Raw genomic sequence first — 21645 nt, 5'->3', positions numbered from 1 at the left:
TTTGAGACGGAGTTTCACTCATGTTACCCAGGCTGGAGTGCAATGGCGCGATCTCGGCTCACTGCAACCTCCGCCTCCTGGGTTCAGGCAATTCTCCTGCCTCAGCCTCCTGAGTAGCTGGGATTACAGGCATGCACCACCATGCCCAGCTAATTTTTGTAGTTTTAGTAGAGACGGGGTTTCACCATGTTGACCAGGATGGTCTCGATCTCTTGACCTTGTGATCCACCCGCCTCAGCCTCCCAAAGTGCTGGGATTACAGGCTTGAGCCACCGCGCCCGGCCTTTGAAAAATCTTTAGTTCCCTGTTCTTTGTTTCTTAAGACCAGCTTCCTTGTACTTCCGTTTCCTGGCTACCTGTTCTGCGAACAACCTTACCGCCTTTGCCATGCCCAGACAAGTCCACACATGCCTTCCCACCTAGTAACAGACAGTCCCTCTTCCTTCCTGCCTAATAGACCCTATTCAATTTTAGACCTTAGCTAATCAAGTTAGCTTAGATTGTGAGGTCCAACCCTAGCCAATGGGGAAAAGACATAGAAGTGCTAGGAACTGCATCAGGGATAAAAACCCCTCCCCTACCCCGCTTTGTGTGCTCTTGAGATTGTGACTGGTGTAAGCTGCATCCTTCTGCAGAAGTAAATTTGCCTTTCTGGGGAATTTTCTGCCTATGTGCTGGTTTTCTTTGCAACACTGGGCACTTGTTTCTAACAATTTGGGGGCCCATTCGAGACATGTCCTGCTGCCTTATTGTGGTGGCCTCAGGGGTAAAGGATCAAGACCCACCTCGTGTGAAAATAAACCTGGACTCTCAGCAACGTGGGAAGAAAAGGCCTATAGATACCACAGTGACCAGGTAACTCCGTGCACAGACTAAGGTAAGAAAACCCAGAGTGGTGGTGAAGTATTTCCTTGGTGGTGGGGACATCCTGGAGGTTGAAACTGCATGAGATGCATAATTGAGTGCAGAGCAAATGCAGAGTCTGAATCTGCTTCTGCGGACACCTCCTATGGCTTAAAGGGTCTTGCCTGTTGAGTTTATACCAACCTGCCTATGCAAAGAGGGACCTGAAAATTTCCACAAGGGAAGCAGATGGAGAAGGATGAAGAAAAAGCTGAAGAGTGCAAGAAACCTCCAGTGGGGGCAGAGGGGTTGGGGGCTGAGCCTCTAGGGTGCAAGAAAGCTCTAGTTGGAGAGGCTGAGCCCCACAGACTCGCCGGGGTGCAAGAAATCTCTAGTGGGAAAGGCTGAGCCCCGCAGACTCGCCGGGGTGCAAGAAATCTCTAGTGGGAGAGGCTGAGCCCCGCAGACTCGCCGGGGTGCAAGAAATCTCTAGTGGGAGAGGCTGAGCCTCACAGACTCATTGGGGTGCAAGAAATCTCTAGTAAGAGAGATTGAGTCCCACGGACTCAGGGAAGGACACTTTCTCCAGGACAGGAAATACAGTAAGTAAGAAGGAAGATAGGAAAGATTATGATTATGATATCTCCTCTGATAGTCCCGTAGGCCTAATGGTAGAATATTGGAAGGATAATGGAAAGACCAAACACAAGAAAAAGCAGCAAATGATAAAATACTGCTGTTTTATTTGGACTAAAGAAGCTTCCTGTCCCCAGGCAGCTGCCACCCCCAACCCTTCCCCTACTCGTGTTATTCCTCCCTGCTGTAATCCTGAGTGTCACCCCTCAAGATGACTTCAATGTGAGATAGAATAATGTAAGAAAGATACACAAAATTTTCTTTTCCTCAGTACCTGCAAAGAGTCTGCTCTAACTCTTTTTCCCTTAAGGGAAGTGCCTCTTGGAGGAGGGGGGTGTTGGCTTTGTGAATGCCCCTTAACCAGCTAGAAGTCTGAAACCTAAAAAAGGAGCTTAAACCACTCTTAGATGACCCTTATGGAGTGGCAGATCAAATTAATCAGTTTTAGAATCCCAGTTATATACTTGGGCCGAGTTAATGTCTATCTTAGGCATCTTATTCTCAGGAGAAGAAAGGAGCATGATACACAGGGCCACTATGACTGTTTGGGAAAGTGAACACCCTCTTGGTCAGAACATCCCAGTGGCTGAACAAAATTCCCAGCCCAGGATCCCCAATGGGATAACAACAAGGTAGCCCATTGAGGAAATATGAAGGACCTTAGGGAGATGGTAATAAAAGAATTTGAGAATTGGTGCCCTGCACCCAAAATCTTACCAAGGTTTTTGATGTAAAACAGGGAAAAGATGAGGGACCAATAGAATTTTTAGAAAGACTTAAAATGCAAATGAGAAAATATGCTGGCCTGGAATCAGAAGACCCTCTTGGACAAGGAATGTTAAAGCTTCAGTTTGTCACCAATAGCTGACCAGACATTACTAAGAAATTACAGAACAAATGTTTCAAATGGGGAAAACCAGGTCACTTTAAAAGACAATGTCCCCAGTGGGAAAAGGAAGAATGGCTTTTGAAGAAGACTAGGGCAGTCAGGAGCTCTATCTTTTTATCTTGAGTCCCACAAAGAGTCCTTAATACATTAAGAAGTGGGACCTAAACCTGAGCTTATTACCTTTTTAATTGATTCCAGAGCAGTTTGCTCCTCAGTTTGTTATCTTCCATCTAGTGTAACGTGTTCCCAAGAAGAACTTTTTTTCTTAGAGGTAAAAGGAGAAGGATTTAAAGCAAAAATCTTAGAGTAGACAGAAGTGAAATATAAAAACCAATCAGCTAGTATCAAATTTGTTAATTCCAGAAGCAGGGACAAATCTATTAGGAAGAGATTTAATGTTAAAATTAGGCGTAGGTCCCCAAATCAACCATGGAAAATTCCTCCCCTCCCTAAACTTGCTCACCACTGCAGACAAAGAACACATTCATCCCAAGGTATGGTCAAAAGACGTGAACTGAGGAAAGTTACAGATTCTGCCATTCATGTTAAATTAAAAACCCCTGGGGAAGTAGTAAAGCGAAGGCAATATCCTATTCCTTTAGAAGCCAGGGTAAATTTAAGACCACGTATAATTAAAAGTCTTCTTTGTGATGGGCTTCTTGAACCCTGCGTGTCACCCTATAACACTCCAACATCGTTTGTAAAGAAGCCAGATGGGTCATACCGGTTAGCGCAAGACCTTAGAGATATTAAACAGATACTCCAAATTCCACACCCTGTTATTCCCAATCCTTATACTATTATCAGTAGGATCCCATACATCCACCAGTGGTTCACAATACCAAATTTAAACGATGCCTTCTGGGCTTGTCTGTTAGCAGAGGACAACTGGGACCTATTTGCCTTTGAGTGGGAAGACCCTCACTGTGGTTGAAAACAGCAATACCAATAAACAGTCTTATCCCAAGGATTTATGGAGTCTCCAAATGTATTTGGTCAAATGTTAGAACAAGTCCTAGAGAAACTTTCCCTGCCCTCGTGCGTATGCCTCCTCCAGTACATGGATGATCTTCTAATTTCAGGAGACGATAGAGAAAGAGTAGCAGTCTTCTCACCCCATGTCTTAAATTTTCTATGGGATGAAGGGTTAAGAGTCTTGAAAAACAAACTCCAATTTGTAGAACCCAAAGTAAACATACTTAGGGCATTTAATTAGCAAATGTAAACAGAAAGTTGGGCTTGAATGGATTGAAGGAGGGTTAGTTGGATACTGTCTTCTATGGATAGACTCTTATGCCCTAGAAACAAAACCCTTATACAAAAGCTCACACAAGACGAGCCCGAACCCCTCATTTGGCAATTACCAGAAATCCAACAGATGGAAAGGTTAAAACATCTATTAGTAACTGCTCCTGTCCTAGCTTTACACTCCTTAAGCATCCATTGCATCTTTTTGTCAATGTAAACAAGGGCATAGCCTTAGGAACACTTACCCAAAAGCATGAAGGCCACTGGCAACTCATAGTCTTCCTATAAAAATCCTTGACCCAGTAACCCGAGGATGGCCCGAATGCATTAAATCTGTAGTGGCAGCTGCCCTGCTAACAGAAGAAGGCAGAAAAATAACTTTTGGAGGAAACCTCATTGTGAGCACACCTCACCAGGTCAGGTCTGAACCATCCTAAGTTGGAAGGTAGAAACGTGGCTTACTGACTCAAGAATTTTAAAATAAAAATTTTAAATATCTTGTTATATCTAAAAGATAGCTTCGTATTTTCTATTTTCTTGATTCTCTAACAAGAAAAAGATGATTTAACCCTAACCACTGATGATTCACTTAACCCTGCTGCCTTCTTAACAGGAAATCCCCAGAAGAACTTGGGCATAGATGTTTAGATAAACTCCCTCTCAAACCGGAAGACACCTTTTTGTAGATGGTTCTTCTTAAGTAATAAAAGGGAAAAGGCATAACAGGTACTCTATAACAGACGGAGACACCCTACCTAATGACTGGTCTGTGCAAGCATGTGAGTTGTTTGCACTAAACCAAACCTTAAAATTTCTGCACAACCAGGAAGGAACTATTTATACTCACTCCAAGTATACCTTTGGAGTAGTCCACACCTTTGGGAAAATTTGGGCAGAGCGAGGCCTCACTAACAGTAAAGGCCAAAACTTAGTCCATAGAGACTTGATAATCCAGGTACTAGAGAACTTACAGCTGCCAGAAGAGACAGCAGTTGTTCACGTTCCAGCTCACTAGAAGAATCTTTCCTTCAAGTGCCAAGGGAATAATCTAGCTGCCCAAGTAGCCAAAAAAGCTGCCTCTTCTCAAGTAGCACCCATTTTCCACCTAGCCCCTTGTCTTCCCCTCCAGCTGCAGTCTCTATCTTCTCCCCTAGAGAGCAAGAAAAGTTTAAAGAAATAGGAACCAAAGAAAGCCACCAGGGAAAATGGGTACTACCAGACGAGAGAGAAATGCTGTCTAAGCTCCTCATACAAGAGATATTGTCACAGCTACATCAAGGAACTCACTGGGGCTCCCCATGCTAGGTGTGATGCAGTCCTTAGAGTTTATGGAGGCATAGGAATTTGTACCCTTGCTAGACAAGTTGCAGATAGCTGCATAGTGTGCAGAAAAACCAACAAACAAACCCTAAAGAAAATGGGAATACCACAATGTAGCATATGCCCTCGTTAGGGCAGGTAGAAAGGCCTATTGCCCTGTTGAGAGTGTGAACTGCTCCCTCAAAAGACATAGGCCTATACTCTTATGAGATGCTTTACGGATTGCCTTATCTACATTCTGCTTCTGATCTTCCTACATTTGAAACAAAAGATCAGTTTCTTAGAAACTATGTATTAGGTCTGTCTTCTACCCTTTCCTCCCCCAAGACTCCAGGCCTCCTAGCACAAACTCCACCCCTTGAATTCCCAGTTCATCAACACCAGCCCGGAGATCATGTCCTTGCCACAAGTTGGAAAGAAGGAGAGCTTGAACCCACTTGGGAAGGACCTTACCTAGTGCCCTCACAACTGAGACAGCAGTCCAGACTGCTGAGAGAGGATGGACCCATCATATTTGAGTCAAAAAGGCGTTACCCTCCCCAAAGTCATGGACTGTTGTTCCAGGACCTACCCCCACCAAAGTAACATTCCTCCTCTTGTTTCCTCTTTCCCCCAGCTACCCCACATCCTATTATTAATATTATCAAGGCTAGCTCACCTCAAACTATCACTTTTGATGCTTGTCTTGTCATACCCCGTGGAGATCTGCAAGGTCAAAGCCAACTGTCTACTTCAGAAAAGTATCTTTGTCCTTCCTGGCTCTCCTCAGACTGGAAATCTGTTAACCAGGGTCAATTAGCCTGGGAAGATTTTAACGGAGAATCCACTAATTGGGAATCTTTTCCTCATAAAGCAGAGCATCAGCATCTCTGCTGCAGTTGGTCCAAAGTTCTATGGACCACCAAAAACCAAGGATGGCCTGCCCAAATGGGTAGTCGTATATTCCTAAAACCATACATTTATTTCACTAAAGGGAGTATTCCTCCCAATTGCCAATATAACCAGTATAATTCTGTACAAATTTCCACTACTGTCCCAGCTTCCCAAGGTTCTTACCCTTCCTTGATCCATTTTTATGGTATAGGAGCAGAAGTCTCAAGGACAGACCCTATAGGATATTTCAAAATGCACTTCATTGCCCCTCCACCTCCTTCACCCCCTCCTCCCTTTCCCCCTAAATCCTCCACTAACCAAATGTTTTCTCGCTTCACCCCAATGATAAAGCTAAAGTAGCCATTGCAGAAGTTAAAGATTTAAAGCAAACTCTAGCTCTTCAAACACAATGTCAAGACTCAAGTGCCTGGTTGGAGTGGATTAAATATTCTGTCTGCATGCTAAATAAAAGCAACTGTTACACCTGTGCGACAGGTAAGCCAGAAACCCAAACTGTCCCCTTCCCACTCGGATGGTCATCTGATCAATGAGGCATGAGCTGTATGGTAGCTCTCTCCCAGAACCCCACAGCCTGGGGTAATGAGTCATACAAGACTCTTTCACTGCTGTTTCCTGAAGTCAAAAGCCCTGCAGGTCAGTGCCTGAGGGCCATCCAGCCTCCAGCCCCTGAAGTTAACTTCACTTCACGTCTTTCAAGGCAGGGGTAAAGTTAGCATTCCTTGGGGACCTAACAACAGGGTGTAGTGAAATGAAGCCTTTTCAAGGTAAAGGCTTACCGATCAGTCTGCCCTTGTTCATTCCTGAGCAGATGTATGGTGGTATTGCAGGGGACTCTTGCTGGGTACTCTGCCAAGTAACTGGAGTGGCACTTGCACTTTAATTCAATTGGCTATCCCTTTCACCTTGGCATTTCATCAACCAAGAAAGTTGAAGACAGAATATCGTAAAAAAAGAGATGCCCCTCATGGACCCTTTGATCCTCATGTTTATATAGATGCTATCAGAGTACCATGAGGGGTACCAGATGAATTCAAAGCCTGAAATCAAATAGCTGCAGGATTTGAGTCTATATTGTTCTGGTAGTCAACTGTAAACAAGAATGTAGCTTGGATAAATTATATCTATTATAATCAACAACACTTTGCTAATTTTACTAGAGATGCAATTAAAGAAATAGCTGAACAATTAGGCCCTACCAGCCAAATGGCCTGGGAAAATAGAAGAGCCCTTGACATGATATTAGCTGAAAAAGGCAGAGTGTGTGTCATGACTGGAGCTCAATGTTGTACTTTTGTTCCTAATAACACCACCACCGATGGAACAATAACAAAAGCCTTACAAGGCCTTACCTCCTTATCAAATGAGTTAGTTAAAATTCTGGAATAGATGACCCCTTTACAAACTTCGTGGAGAAATAGCTCAGAAAATGGAAAAGAATTATGACCTCAATATTCACCTCTCTTATAATCGTTATAGGTGTGCTCATTCTTCTAGGATGCTGTATCATAATCCTATATTCATGGTTTAGTGCAAAGACTTATAATAGAAACAGCTCTCACCAAAACCTCCCTTAGTTCACCCCCACCTTATTAAGATAAACTCTTCCTTCTTGACACCCAAGAAGAACATCAGAGCCTAGATATGCTAAGGCGTTTTGAAGAGGAAAAAGTATAAAATCGAGAGGGGTAAATTATCAGAGATGTAAATTCCTGTTCAAAAAGCTTTATTTCCCTGTTCTTTGTTTCTTAAGACCAACTTCCTTGTCTTCTAGCTACCTGATCTGTAAACAACCTTCCTGCCTTTGCTGTGCCCGACAAGTCCCGATATGCCTTCCTGCCTGGTAACGGACAGTCCCTCTTCCTTCCCACCTAATAGACCCTATTCAATTTTAAACCTTAGCCAATCAAGTTAGCTTAGACGGTGAGGTCCAACCCCAACCAATGTGGAAAGGACATAGAAGTGCCAGGAACTGCATTAGGGATAAAAACCCCTGCTCTACCCTGCTCAGTGTGTTCTTGAGATCATGACTGGCGCTAGCTGCACCCTTCGGCAGAAGTGAATTTGCCTTGCTGAGGAATTTTCTGCCTATGTGCTGGTTTTCTTTGCAGCATTGGCACTTGTTTCTAATATCTACCTATGACCTGGAAGCTTCCTCCCCACTTCGAGTTGTCCTGCCTTTCCCAGACCAAACAAATGTTCATCTTGCATACGTTGATTGATGTCTCATGTCTCCCTAGAATGTATAAAACCGAACTGTGCTCTGGCCACCTTGGGCACATCGTCAGGACCTCCTGTTGCTGTGTCATGGGCGTGTGTCCTCAACCTTGGCAAAATAAACTTTCTAAATTAACTGAGACCTGTTTCAGGTTTTGGGGGTTCATAAGGCTAAGGCAGTATTGTCTCAGGGATTTTCATATTTTATTGTTTTGTTTGGAAGGAAGCAGGAAGTCATTCCCCTAAATACTTCTCCAGCTTGGCATTCTCAAGGTGGCTCTGAGCTCTCTGGCTTCCGGGGATGTCTCCTTTCTCTTTTTTCCTCATTGTCTGGCACATAAAGGGGAGAGAAACAATTTTCTATTTTATTTTTTAATTTTAATTTTATTTGAGACGGAGTTTTGCTCTCATTGCCCAAGCTGGAGTGCAATGATGCAATCTCAACTCACTGCAACCTCCGCCTCCTGGGTTCAAGCAATTCTCCTGCCTCAGGCTCCCAAGTAGCTGGGATTACAGGCATGCACCACCACCCCTGGATAATTTTGTATTTTTAGTAGGGACGGGTTTCACCATGTTGGTGAGGCTGGTCTCAAACTCCTGACCTCAGTGATCCAAAATGCAGGAGTTACAGGTGTGAGCCACCGCACCCGTCTGAAAAACCATTTTTAAAAAATTGTGAGGCCGGGCGTGGTGTTGCATGGTTGCCATGAATCCAAGGTGCATGCTCTTCAGTTAGATCAGTGGTTCTATCCCCTAGGGGATACCTGACAGTATCCATGCCATTGCAGTGAGCCAATATCATGCCACTGCATTTCAGACTGGCAACAGAGTGAGGCTTCATCTCAAAAAAATTGTGAATACACTATTTATCATCTAACAATCATATCTGACAGAAAATGATTCAAGCAATCCTCCTACCACGGTCTCCTGAGTAGCTGAAAGGGACCATAGGCACGCACCACCACACCTGGCTAATTTTTTGTATTTTCTGTCAAGAGAGAGTCTCACTGTGTTACCCAGGCTGGTCTCTAACTCCTGGGCTCAAGCCGTCTCCCCACCTTGGCCTCCCAAAGTGCTGGGATTACAGGTGTGTAAGTCACCACCATCTCCAGCCATGATTTGTTTTTATTAAAAAATCTATATTTTTCCTTTTTGTTTAAAGAAAGATAAGGTATGATTGAATTGACATTACTGAACTAAAAATTAGTGTAGCATATTAAACATTCAAGGGTGAAATCTACCAATCCCTAAGAGTGTACAAGCAAATCATCATTTTTGAATTAAGGCAATGACTACATTCTGAAACCATTAGGTGGGGAAGGGCTTTGACTAGAGTGATTATAGTCTAATCCCATCAGGCCCATGTTCCAGCAAACAACCCAGTCAGCGTTCCTTGCATATCCTGCCGCACCAACAGGGGCAGCTGAAACAGCAAGAAGCCAAGCGCCAGGGCTGGCGCTTCTCACACATCAGTAACTAAATGCCCACAAGCCCAAGAGGAATGAATATCTGGTGATCCCCAAGATGGAGAGGAGGAAATGGACAGCTCAAGCTCAAGGGGTGAAGCAACTTACTCAGGGTCACATAGCTGGGAAGTGGTTGCTGAAGTTAAGGTATGAACCTAGGTCTATCTAATTCAGGGCTTCTATCTTTTTTTTTTTTTTTAGACAAAGTCTCTCTCTGTCACCCAGGCTGGAGTGCAGTGGCATGATCTTGGCTCACTGCAACATCTGCCTCCCGGGTTCAAGTGATTCCCCTCCCTCAGCCTCCTGAGTACCTTGGACTATAGGTGTGCACCACCATACTCAGCTAATTTTTGTATTTTTAGTAGAGGGGTTTTGCTCTGTTAGTCAGGCTAGTCTCAAACTCCAGACCTCAAGTGATTCGCCTGCCTCATTCTCCCAAAGTGCTGGGATTACAGGCATGAGCCACCATGCCTGGCCCTAACTCAGGGTTTCTTAACCTGGGTCTTAGCATTGACATTTGAGCTGCATGACTCTTCATTGTGGGGGGCTGTCCTGTGTACTGGGTGACGACATTTAGCATCATCCTAGCCTCCACTCACTTGATGCCAGTAGCTGTGAGCTCCCAGTCATGACAACTCAAAATTGGGAGGCCCAGGTGGGTGGATCACCTGAGGTCAGGGGTTTGAGACCAGCTTGGCCAACATGGGGAAACCCCGTCTCTACTAAAAATACAAAAATTAGCCAGGTGTGGTGGTGCACATCTGTAGTCCCAACTGCTCAGGAGGCTGAGGCAGGAGAATCTCTTGAACCCAGGAGGCAGAGGTTGCAGTGAGCTGAGATCATGCTACTGCATTCCAGCCTGGGAAACAGAGCAAGGCTCCATCTCAAAAAGAGAGAGAGAGAGAGAGAGAGAGAGAGAGAGAGAGAGAGAGAGAGAGAGACCCAAACAGGTATAGAGCAGCAGAAGCCATGGAAGATGAAGTAAGTGCTGAACTAAGTGCAGAAAGTATAGGCATAATTTTTATAAGGAAGTTCAGACCTACAGAAGTTTGAGGTAAGATTTATCCCGTTGATGAATATTGTTCCATCATACTTTTTGGTCCACTTTTCTACTTTTCCCTGGACACTTTATAGTTAGAAATTTCTCTCATGGTAATTTAAAATGTAAATAAAGATTTATGCACAAAAATGCTTACGGCAACATTATTTTTGATAGGAAATAAAGGGAAATGAGCTGGCATTTGGGAACTAAATGTATCTGAGGTAGCTACAGAATAGAATATCATGGGGTCATTGATAATCATTATGGAGCACCAGAAATGAGAAGGGAAAATGCTCATGATGGAATTAAATTTATAAAAGATGTGGTTTGTTTGTACAGGACAACGTCAATTCTATTAACCAACAGGCTTCTATCCAGGGCGAATCTCTGTTATGTTACATCAACCATGGTTTTCTCTGGGTACTGGATGATATTTATTATCTTTGGTATTTCCCAGGATTTCAACAATGAGATTGTCTTCATTTTATAATAGGGAAAATGAGATCTAACTGCATTCATTTTGGAAAAAAAATAATAAAATAGATTCCTTTAATAAAAAAAATAAAAATAAAGAAATGTTTTCCACATGCTTAGCACAACTTCTATTTTCTCCAGTACAAAGTGAGAGTTTGGGATTCCTTTCTTGATTTATTCTAAACTGATTCACCTGCTACTCCCCAGTGCAAACTGCTCTATCCTCTTCCTCATTTGTATGGCTGGTTATTCTAGTCAAGTAAGTCAGAACACTTCTTTGATCTAATTCTGAGAAAGAGGCACCAGGCACGAGGGTGCTCCAGTACTGCATAGTCTCATTAAGACTGGCTAGGTCATAATTTCCATGAAACACCCAGGATTATCTATGTTACCGGTTGTGATGAAGACTGCAAATAGCAAAATTCCATTATGAGCTCAGTGTGGCAGGAACCTGACTGACTCAGAATCTAGGGGAGTTCTGGCTTCAGCCTCTGGGTAAGATGCAAGAAGCAGATGACCCTGTGGGCAGGCAGTGGCCCCAGTGGCTTTTCCAGGGGTGGAGGTACATATGTAAAGAGTCTACAGAGTCAGAGAAGAAAAGCTACTAACAGAAGACTGTGTGTAGAGCAAGAGGGAGTGGTAGGGACTGGGGCAACCTGGAGAGCCTGTTCTCTGCTTTAAGAGTGCAGCTGCCACTCACATGCCACCAACTGCTGCAGACTCAGATCTGCCTGCTTTTAAAAGGAAACAAAATCTGGAGTTTTTACATGAAATTTTTAAGTTTTTAAATGCCGTCAATTATTCAATTGTTTCATTTGTCTTCTGAACACTACCCAGGGTAAACAAAACAAATCTGGGGGATTCAACCTGTGAGCCCCCAGGTAGGAACCTGAAACTGGTTCGTAGGGGATGCAGAATGCTGACTATGAGATAATGACCCAGGAGTGAACACCTTTTGGGGTATTTGCCCAGCTCAAGTCAAGCTTCCTCTCTGAGAACCATCATCTCACCTAGGGTGGGCTCTGGCAGCCATAGCCATGCCACGTAACCCTGATCCCTGGGCACACGTGATTGAACCGGAAGTTGTCCCCTGACTCAGAACAGAGCAGTTATCCCAGTTCTCTCTTCTGGAACACTGGAATTGGAGTTGTCTCATAAAGACAGTCTGTTGGTCTCATCTACTAAAGTGATAGGTAAGTAGGGGGTGGGGGGCTGCCACTGGGGGCAAGAGGGGGAGGGTTGTTCACCTCTGGGAATGCTGAAATAAAGGAGGGGATAGAAGAAGGCAGCAGACACAATGCAATAATTCATATGCTGGAACAACAGAGATCTACCTGCAGAAGGATGAATTTAGGCCTTTCCCTCATATCATACTCAAAAATTAACTCATAATTAATGATAGTCCTAAGTGTAAGAGCTAAATCTTTGTGACCTTGAGTTAGGCAAAGATTTCTTAGATATGACAGCAAAGGCACAAGGAATTCTTAAAAACTGCTAAATTGGACTTCATTAAGATGAGAAACTTTTGGGTTTCAAGAGGTACCACTAAGAAAATGAAAAGCTACAGAATGGAGGAAAATATTTATAGGCCATATATCTGATACATCATATATCTGATGTGTCCAAAATACATAAATAACTCTTTCAACTCAGATCATGAGAAGATAAATAACCCAATCTATAAATGGTCAAAGGAATTATACAGACATTTCACCAAACAAGACACAGGAATGGCTCAAAAGCACATGAAAAGATGTTCAACATCATTAGTTATTAGGAAAATAAAAATAAAAACCACAGTGAGATAGCACTTCACATCTACTAGAATTACTATAACTTAAAAAGAAGGACAATAACAAGTGCTGGTGAAGATGTGGAGAAATAAGAATTCTCAAAGTTCTTTCCACATGCACCAGGCCCTCTTTAGAACTGGCAGCATTTAATTCTCACCTGGCATATTAGATACACACAGGATAAAAGTACCAAATCTGATTCCCCAACAATTTATTGGCCCTTGAAAGCTCAAGACTGAAGCTTGGCTTATAAATTTCTTTGGAAGGGTTCATAACTTTCCTACCCAACCAGTTACCTGATCTGTCTGTGCCCCACCCAGTCAGCTAACCTGTCGGCGCCTCGCCCAATCAGCTGATCTGCCTGCCCCCAATCAGTCAGCTGTCTGTTTGGTAGAAATGTAAAATGGTGCTGCTACTGTAAAAAGCAGTCTGACAGTTCTCCAAATGGTTAAACATAGTTACCATATGACCTGTTTCCACACCTAGATATAAACCCAAGATAACCGATAACGTGACCACAGAAAAACTTACATGCAGATATTTATAGCATTATTCATAAGAGCCAAAAAGTGGAAAAAACCCAAATGTTCATCAACTTGTGAATGGATAATCAAAATGTGGTCTATTTGTCAATAAAAAGGAACAAAATACTGTTCCAAGCGACAACATAAATGAACTCATTCTAGGTGAAGCCTCATACTAGGTGAATGAAGCCAGAGGCAAAAGGCAACACACTGAATGATTCAATTTATATGAAATGTCCAAAATAGGCAAACTTATAGAGACAGAGAATAGATTAGTGGTTGCTTGATAGTGGAGGGGGAACAGGAAGGGATCTTTTGGAAAAGACAGAAATGTTCTAAAATTGGATTCTAATGATGATTATACAACTCTGTAAATTTACTAACAATAACTGGAGTTGTATGATTCACTTAGAATCGGTGAATTTTATGATACATAAATTACACCTCAATCAAGTTTTTAAAAAATATTTTCAGTGGACTAAGAAAGAGGCTGCTTTGGGTTCCAGATCTCTCTGTTTTAAAAATCTATTTCATTACGCCAGATTCTGGGAAACAGAATCAATTATGAGATTCTCAGCATCATTTAAATGAAAATAAACTAGTTGCTTAGCAGAACTGCTTTAGTCAGAACCAAGATTTAGATTAAACAGATCTCATGATTTCTTGTAAAAGGGGCAGGGAGATGTTATGGGTAATTTCTAACTTAGTCATCAGAAGTGGAAGGAGAGAAATGACTGAGCTACATCAAACCTTTACCTCCTGTGCGTCTGTGATCTTCTCTCATTTTATACTTTGCTTTAAGAGATTGAACTTGCTTGATTGTTTGTCTATTCCCTACAGCCCTGGTGTGACAGGCTTGGATTATTAAAGCTCAGTGAAAGAAAGGGAAGCTGAAGGATATTATCATGAAATGGCAAAAAAGCAGCATTAAAAGCCCAGCTCAGTTATCTCTTAACTTCTGACCTCAAAAAGCAATGAAGAAAAAGAAAAGTAATATTTTCTGGATTGCATCAGGCTGGGAGATTTTCCATATTGCATCATTTAATCCTCATCTTGCTGGTGACCTCATGAAAATAATTCTGCCCCAACCCCCCATTTTAATGATGTGGAAACAGAGGCTTCTGGCATTTACAGGGCTTGGTGCCTGCACTAAGAGATTCCAGAGTGACTGAAGAGCAAGTTTCACTTAAAGGTCCAAGTGGCACCCATCTCTGATAAGATCTTTGAGTAAACTTCACATACTCTCCCCGCCCCATCCTCTTTTTCATTGTGAAGAGAGGGATATAAATAAACACTTTAAATAAAGATTCAGGGAAATGAAAACACGGACATCCTTGCTAACGGGAGAAGAGGACACAATGCATACGCCATCATCCTTTTCACTGTGAAGTGAGGAAAATAAATAAATGCTTTAAATAAAGATTCCAGGGAATTGGAAAATATGGACATCTGTGCCAACATGAGGCAAGGACATGGTGATCACATCACCAAGCCCAGCACATACACAAGTATCATTTCAGGACGTGATGAATAATGTTTTCATTTTGTTCTGAATCCTTAGAGATTAAAAACTCTGAGGAAGACCAGAGTTATTTGGGCTGTTCTCTTCTTGAGGCACAAGAAAGTGATTGATGATATTGAACTAAATGGAAGAGCTGGCAGGAGAAAAAGAAGAGGGAGATGCGGCATTTATAAGAGAGAGCTCATAGGTGATTAGGAGTTCTTGTGACTTTCGTCTTTCAGTCAAGTGACCTGATCAGGGACACCTGCCTGCACCTGCCACCTCATCCCACACCTGGGGCTCTTTAGCACCACCCGCTGGTCGAGCCCTCTTGCTGGTTCTGGGGCCAGGCTATTTATATATAGGGGTTATTTACATATTTATATATAGGAGTTATTTATATATAGGGGCATAGATGAGTGTGAGTCAACCTAGCTCCTAGTTCTATTCTGATATTCATAGATTAATCATTTATTCATTCATATATCCATTCCTTCTCCTTTCCTTTCATCAAACCATCCACAAAATCTTCACTGATGAATATTCTTGCCAGGTACAGATATTATGATAGCCGAGGGATGAACACAGTTCCTATTCTCATGGAGATGCCAGCCTATACCAGTAGTTCTCAACTCTGGCTGCCTGAGAGCTTTGTTTTTGTTTTTTTGAGATGGAGCCTCGTTCTGTTGCCCAGACTGGATTGCAATGGCATGATCTCAGCCCACTGCAACTTCCACCTCCCAAGTTCAAGCGGTTCTCCTGCCTCAGTCTCCCCGGTTGCTGGGATAACAGGCACCTGCCACCACATCTGGTTGATTTTTATGTTTTTAGTAGAGACAGGGTTTCACTGTGTTGGCCAGGCTGGTCTCAAACTGCTGATATCAAATGGTTTGGCCACGTTGGCCTCCTAAAGTGCTGGGATTACAGGTGTGAGCCATTGCGCCTGGCCAAGAGCTTTTAAAACATACTGAGATGTCTTCTTTCAGGAAGATTGGGTAGAGGTACTTTTCTCTATTCTTCTGCTAAGTACAACTAAAACTCTGGATGCTATATTTAAAGCAAACACAAGAAGACTGTGACAGGTGGGGAGGCAAAGGCAAAGCAGTGAGGAACATTGGGACCCAATGAGTGACACTGTGACGAATTCCTAGGGATTTTGTTCGGCCACATAGATCAGAGACTTTGAGCTGAAGAAGCTGGCAGCTCAGAAATGCCAATCGGCACAGGCAAAACAAAAGCCTGCTGTGTCTCGCCAAAGGATCGGGAAAGGGGCTGCCTGGCAATAGAACACTTTTAGACAACACCTGCTCTATTTCAGCCAAACACCATAGAAAAATACTGTGTCCTGGTCCTGTCCTAGCCAGATGAGGCTAAATGGGGAGGGGAGCCAAGACTTCCACACTTGTCGAGCTCTAATGAAGTGACTCAACTCCCCTTGCTGGGGTGGTGTTCCTGCAATTCCTAGCAGGGAGCTGGGACTTGCATCCTATCAGATGGTGACAAGCCCTGCACCTACCCCCACGGTGTCAGTAGGGGTGTGCATGGGGAGCAGTGAGGAAGCACTCTCATCTCTCTCTCCCAGCTGGGGACTTATCTGCAGAGGCCTAGTGGGGAGATGGAGCTCCCACATCTGCTCAGCAATAATGAGGAATCGACACCCTTCAGGTGTCAAGAGAAGACAAGTGGGGAGCCAGGACATCTAATCCCACCTGGAAGTAATGAGGCAGCACACTCTCCCCTTGTGTCCTCCAGCTTCCCCTGCTATGGCAGTGTCAGTCAAAACCAGATAAAACAGGAGATTTAAATTTGATCCTAGGTGTTATAACACCTAAAATGTCCATATTTCAATTGAAAATCACTTTTCATATCAAAAAATGAGAAAGGATTTCAAATAGGATTTTTAAAAAGCAATCATACTTTGGAAGACTGAGGCAGGAGGATAACTTCAGCCCAGGAATTTGAGACCAGCCTGGGCAACATAGCAAGACCCCATCTATAAAATTTATTTTTTAAAAATTAACCAGGCATGGTGGTGTGCACCTGTAGTCCCAGTTACTCGGGATGCTGAGGCAGGAGGATTGCTTAAACCAGGAGTTTGAGGCTGTAGTGATCTATGATTGTGCCACTCTACTCCAGCCTGGGCAACAGAGCAAGACCCTGTCTTTAAAAAAATAAAATAAAATAAAAATAAGGATAAATTTAAAAATGAATAAAGGAATTAATAGATACCAAGATGACAGAAGTGTTAGAATTGCCTGATAAAACATTTAAAGTAATCATCATAAAAATGCTTCAACATGCAAATGTGAACATACTTGAGGCAAATGAAAAAAATAAAAAGTCTCAGCATATAAAGAAGAACCAATGGGAATTTAGGATGGAAATAATAATAGAAATAAGAACCCAATGGAGGGGCTCAAAAGAAAGATGGCAGTAACAGAGGAAAGAATCAGTGAGCTGGACGATACAACAACAGAAATTCCCAAATCTGAACATCAGAGGGAAAACAGACTAAATAAATAAATGAATAAATAAATAAACAAACAGAACCCCAGGGTCCTGTGGGACTATAATAAAAGATCTAACATTCATGTAATCATAGTCCCAGAAGGAGATGAGAAGGATTGTGGCAATGATAATGTGCTTTGAGAAATAATGGCTGAAAACTTCACAAATTTGGCAACAGACCTAAACCTACAGAATCAAGAAGCTATTTATCAAACAGGATAAGCCCCTAAATATACATCAAAACACATAATAATCAAACTCCTGAAAATGAAAGACAAAAAAATCTTGACAGTACCAGAGAAAAACACCCTACCATAATGAGAATGATAGCAGATTTCTCATAGAAAACACAGAGACAAGAAGAAAATGGTATTATATTTTTCAGATGCTGAAAGAAAAGAACTGTCAGCCCAGACTGTTACACTCAGTGAAAATATCTACATGGAATAAAGGGAAATCAATACATTCTCAGACGAACTTATATAGAACTGTGTGCTGAAAGCTACAACATGCTGATGAAATAAATCAAAGATGTAAATAAATGGAGGGTGTTTATGGATCGGAAGTCTCAACAGAGTAAATATGTCAATTCTTCCCAAATTAATGTACAGATTTAATGCAATTTTATCAAAATATCAGCAAGACATATAGACAAGACTCTTCTAAAATTTATACGGAAAGGTGAAGAAACTAGAATAACTCAAATAATTTTGAGAAAAAAGAGAATAAAATGGGGGAAATCAACCTACCCAATTTAAAAACTACTATATATTAATAGCTACAGTAATCAAGACTGTGGTATTGGTGGAGGAATAAACACATAAATCAATAGAATAGAGCAGAGAGCCAAGAAATAGAAACAGAACCACACAAATATTCTCAAGTGATTTTTGACAAAGGTACAAAATTAATTTAATAGAGGACAGAAAGTATTTTCAACAAATGGTACTGGCACAATTAGACGTCTCATGCAAAAAACTGAACCACAATCTAAACCTTATACCTTGTAAAAAATTAACTCAAAATGGTCCACAGACCATTACATTTAAAACGTAAACTACAAAACTTATAGAAAAACACATTAGAGGAAATCTTCAGGAACCACAGCTAAGCAAAAAGTTCTCATACTTGTGACTAAAAACATGATCTATGAAAAGAAAAAACAATGAATTGGATCCCATCAAAAGAAAAAATCTTGTTCTGTGAAAGACCCTGTTAAGAGGATAAAAAGATAAGGAGAAAATATTTGCCAGTCACATATCTAACAAAGGACTAGTATTTAGAATATATAAAGAGCTCTTAAAACTCAACAGTAAAAACCAGACAATCCAATGAGAAAATGGGCAAATGACACGAGAAAACATTTTATCAAATACATTATACAGATGGCAGCACATCTGCATGTGAAAAGATGCTCAATATTACTAGCCATCAGAGAAATGCACATCAAAACCACAATGAGATATCACTGAACAGCATCAGAATGGCTAAAATAAAAGACAGTGGCAACACCAAATGCTGATGAAGATTGCAGAGAAACCGTATCACTTATACATTTCTGGTGGGAATGAAAATGATACAACCATTCTGGAAGAGTATGACAGTTTCTTATAATACTAAACATAGAGCTGCCATATATTTGAGTCATTGTACTCCTGGATATTTATCCCAGAGAAACTAAAACTTATTTGCCCACAAAAAAACCTGAACATGAATGTTTATAGCAGCTTTATTTGTAATAGCTCAAAGCTGAAAACAACCAGATACCCTTTGATGGGTGAATGAGCAACCAACTGTGGAATACTATGCAGCAGTAAAAAGGAATGCACTAGTGCTATTCCCATCAACTTGGATGAGTCTCCAGAGAATTATGTGAACTGAAAGAAGTCAGCCCCAAAAGGTTACTAGCTGTATGACATTATATAACATTCCTGAAGTGACACAATTACAGAAAAATGGAGAACAGATTAGTGGTTGTCAGGGGTAATGGGGGAGGTGAGAGGAAAGGGGATGTGGCTACAGAAGGAACTCTCCTGTACTTGATTGTCTTTATGTCAATATGTTGGCTGTGATATTTTACTAGTTTTGCAATATGCTACCACTAGAGGAAATTGAGTAAACCATATGCAGGATTGCCTGTATTATTTCCTACAACTGAGTGTTTCTAAAAGGCTTAATGTAAGAAAACTCATACTGGCTGGGCGTGGTGGCTCATGCCTGTAATCCCAGCACTTTGGGAGGTGAGGCAGGTGGATCAGGAGGTCGAGAGATCGAGACCATCCTGGCCAACATTGTGAAACCCTGTCTCTACTAAAAATGCAAAAATTAGCTTGGCATGGTGGTACATGCCTGTAGTCCCAGCTACTTTGGGAGGCTGAGGCAGGAGAATTGGTTGAACCCGGGAGGCGGAGGTTGCAGTAAGCCATGATCGCACCACTGCACTCCAGCCTGGCAACAGAGCAAGACTCCTATCTCAAAACAACCCAAAGTAAAAAAAAAAGAAAAAGAAAGAAAGAAAAAAAAGAAAGAAAACTCATACTTATCCCTTGGCCCCACTTCCAGACTCCCAGCCACTCTTGTTTAAAGGTCACCAGGTAATCCAGTATGCAACCAGGATTTAAAAAATCACTAGTCTAGGCCAGTGATTCCTGAACCCTAACGTGCAAATACATTTTCTGACTCTCATTAAAATGGCTCAGGAGATCTGAGGTAGGGCCAGATATTCTGCATCTCTAACAAGCTCCCAGGTGATGCCCATGCTGTTGGCCCACCAACTTCACTTGGAGTAGCAAGAGCTTCCACACTGCGGTTACATCCAGGTTGGGTTCATAAGAATTATCAGAGCAACTGTGAAATATAGGGTACACTGGGATGCAGCTTAGTGGATTCAGTAGGATCCAGTAGGTCTGGACTGGTGCCAATAACTCTGTTTTTTTAATAGCTCCTCCGGTGAATGTGCTGCCCAGCCAGCCTTGGGATCCAGCAGCAAGCTGCCTCTTGCTCCCAGATTCCTCTGTGTATGAGCTCATCTTAGCACCCAAGGCCAATAATGGAATTCAAAATTATTGTCTGCATGCACAGTACTTTCACTGTCTTAGACCTGGGCTCAGGCCCTGGGACTTGGTCTCCCTCATCTGCCCCTGAACCTACCCAGTTGGCTTCAGCCAGTGTCACCTCCCTAGATCCAGTATCTCCTGTCTGTCATTGGCCTTCTAGAGGCCAGCTGTCTACTCCATTTGTTCATCATTTGGAGGCTGCGTTGGTCTAAGCTCAAGTTTGCTCTCACCTGGGATACTGCAACAGCCCCCTAACTGGCCAGCCTGCTTCCAATCTCACCCCCTCCAGTCCCCACCCATGTCAACTGCAAGCAATCTTTCTAAATCCACATTTCTCTCCTTCAGTTACTTATTCCCATTACAATTTTTGCTGATCGATGTCTTTCCTATACCACCATTTACTTCATATATAAGTGGATCCACTTGTTTTTTGCTTAACTTTATTTCACTACCACATATCAAAAACTAGTTATCATTTTTTTGTTACCTACAGAACTTTCCATAGGCATAAATAAGATGACAATAGAACAATGTGATTTAATTCTAGCCAGACATTGTGAGAAAGGCTCTGCTTTGTTAAAGAGTTACCTTAGCAAGAGTAAGATGGGTGTTAACGACCTACCAACACCAAATTGAGATTCTCTCGGAGGTAATCAAGGACTGAAATATACAAATAAGACTTGAAAATCAGTGTGACTCAAAATTAATTAATGGTACCTCTCTGTACCATTTAGAGTCACTTCAGGTAACACCCAAGATGTGGTAAACATTGTTTTAAATCACGTCAAATATTGTTTTGCTCCTAAATGCCTTGAAGGAAAAGTTCAAACTCCTTAGGCTGTTGGTATGCCATTTCCTTCATGTTTTGACCCGCTGCACTCCAGTAAAAATGAACTCGCTGTCCCCAAACACCCCAGGTTCCTTCCGTTTTGGGGGGCTCTACACACGGTATTCCCTTTTCAGGAAAGAGGATGTATTTTGCAGACTGGCACTTCATTTATGTTTACTATTGTCTACTTATGGTCTATTTCAGAGCCCACCTGAAACAAGGTAGGTGAGAAGAATGAAAAGGAGAAAGCAGATGTGGAAATGTTGACCAAAAAGATGGGAAGAAAAAGGAAGGGAGGGAGGCAGAGGGAAGGAAAATATCGATGAACTTCTATTTATTCTACAAAGCCCATCTTAAGTGTTCCCTCTTTTTTAAAGCTTTCCTGTATTTTTTTTTTTTTTTTTTTTT

General features: G+C 42.1%; 1 protein-coding gene across 2 annotated transcripts in view; it reads right to left on the bottom strand.

The window, feature by feature from the left end:
* Positions 1-21645, bottom strand: part of HRH1 (histamine receptor H1) — a 95236-nt gene that overhangs the window by 5042 nt on the left and 68549 nt on the right. The gene's annotated exons all lie outside the window — the stretch shown is intronic.

The sequence above is a fragment of the Sapajus apella genome, unplaced genomic scaffold (genome assembly GCF_009761245.1).
Source record: "Sapajus apella isolate SASKATOON/1434 unplaced genomic scaffold, GSC_monkey_1.0 scaffold128, whole genome shotgun sequence".
NCBI classification, from domain to species: Eukaryota; Metazoa; Chordata; class Mammalia; order Primates; family Cebidae; genus Sapajus; species Sapajus apella.
The sequence above is the reverse complement of the archived record's forward strand: the minus strand, read 5'-3'. Positions and strand labels throughout refer to the sequence as shown.